Source organism: Micropterus dolomieu, unplaced genomic scaffold (assembly GCF_021292245.1).
Source record: "Micropterus dolomieu isolate WLL.071019.BEF.003 ecotype Adirondacks unplaced genomic scaffold, ASM2129224v1 contig_7759, whole genome shotgun sequence".
NCBI classification, from domain to species: Eukaryota; Metazoa; Chordata; class Actinopteri; order Centrarchiformes; family Centrarchidae; genus Micropterus; species Micropterus dolomieu.
In genome coordinates, this window is record NW_025736745.1 from 5,440 (window position 1) to 7,332 (window position 1,893).

Here is a 1,893-nt window from a genome sequence, read left to right on the forward strand (position 1 = left end):
ATGAATTATTCTTCCCCAGACTCAGTTCAACCTCTAAATGTATATTAAAAATGAATGTTATTATTTAATTAACATGTGTTCACAACTATCCTATTAGTGTCATTTAGGGTGAACTTTCTTTCATGTCAGAGATCTCAAATGTGCAAGTGTCCTGCAATTGAATACCAATGGGCTTTTGAAGACTTTCCAAAACAACCCCCAACACTGCCAATACATTTTTGAAAAATGATGGTTGATGTTCACAACATGTTTCACCTTTAATGTCCTTTAAATCAAGAACTTGAATTACTAGAATCGTACACAAACCATATTCTGCACTATTAAATTAATGATACAATTTGGCCATCACTTTCATGTCTGCATTTGGAGGCAGTAGTGGAGCAACATTTAGAGCAGCAAGCTTGTAACTAACTAAGATAATCTAGGGCAGAAATGCATAAGCACCTCATTCTTTCTCTCTAAATAATTTGACATGTATAGTCCCTTAAGCCTTATTTGGTTTACTAGAGGTGGTTTACATGTCTTTATGTTTGATCGAATCAACTTGTGTGTCTGTGTGGGCATTTCAGCAATTCTTTCTGCTGCACTGCAGTTTTTTGTATTAGCAGACTGTGTTCATATTTAATATTCCACTTGATAGCATTGATTCATGTTTTAAATTAAAAAACACATTGTGTTGGTTACAGCCAAGGTTACAATCAAATTAAATCAAATCAACTGGTATAACATCATAATGTCTGATGTATTTTTAAAAAATTATAATTACAATTAAGATATGTGAATTATGTATACCACTTCCTTAAACACCACTGACACAAAATAAGCAACAGAGAGAAAAAATGCCATGACCATATACCGAGTGAGAAAAAATGTGCTGACCAGTCACTCCCACCCTCTATAAAAGAGGCAGCTCTGAACTTCAGCATGAAATGAAAGCTTCCCAACACAGGTGAGTGTATTCACTCAGACATCAGTTGGTACTCTTATTCATTAGTTGGTCAAGTTAATGTGTTACTAATTACTTGTGCTTATTAAGATACCTTAGTGGTAGTCTGCAGTGGACAACATTATTCCAAAATACATTTCTACTTACTTTGAATACTCTTCCAGTATTCCAGTAATACAAATTTAAGACATAGCTTCTTCCAAAAAATACACAATTGGTTTGTGTCGACATCTAGTACACACCCTGTCATATCCTATAGATACTAAATCAGGGGGATGGGAGGATATTGAACTTTAATGATTCAACTGAATAAAGATAGCATACAGTTGCTTTTAAGTCTAAATACATGATTCAAATTAACTGAACAAATTTGAAGTTAGAAAAACAAACTGAAAAAAGTTATTGTACTCTTGTTTAATCATGTTTTTACAGCATCTTGGGACTCCACCAGAAACTTCCCACTCATACTTTTCTGGAACAAGCTGAGGTAAAAGATGTAATCCTAAAAAAACATGAAATCACCACCACCTTGATACAAGACCATATCTATATCATGTTGATATGTTAAAATTATTCTGGACGCTTCATCTTTTCAGGCTCCACTGAAGTGCCACCATGAGCACGGACGTGGAGATGGAGCAGTATGGCCCAGCGGCCATTTACCTCCGAAAACCAGAGAAGGAGAGGATTGAGGCACAAGCCAGTCCTTTTGATGCCAAAACTGCCGTCTTTGTGGCTGATGCGGATGAGATGTACCTCAAGGGTAAACTTGTGAAGAAAGAGGGTGGCAAAGCCACGGTTGACACAGACAGTGGAAAGGTAGGTGATTCATTATTTTACTTTTTGAAACATAACTTCCCTCTTTCTGTAGGAGGATGCCATCCTATCCATGAGTGTGTATTTAAAACAACATTTTAGTAAAACATTTAGTGAACTATATGTTTATC

General features: G+C 35.7%; 1 long non-coding RNA gene across 1 annotated transcript; it reads left to right on the forward strand.

Moving 5' to 3' along the window:
- Window positions 1-220: 220 nt before the first annotated feature.
- LOC123964989 lies at window positions 221-1,759 on the forward strand. Its single transcript, XR_006823584.1, has 3 exons — window positions 221-949; window positions 1,379-1,433; window positions 1,543-1,759. It is a non-coding gene; the product is annotated as an uncharacterized LOC123964989 (long non-coding RNA).
- The last annotated feature ends 134 nt before the right edge of the window (window positions 1,760-1,893 follow it).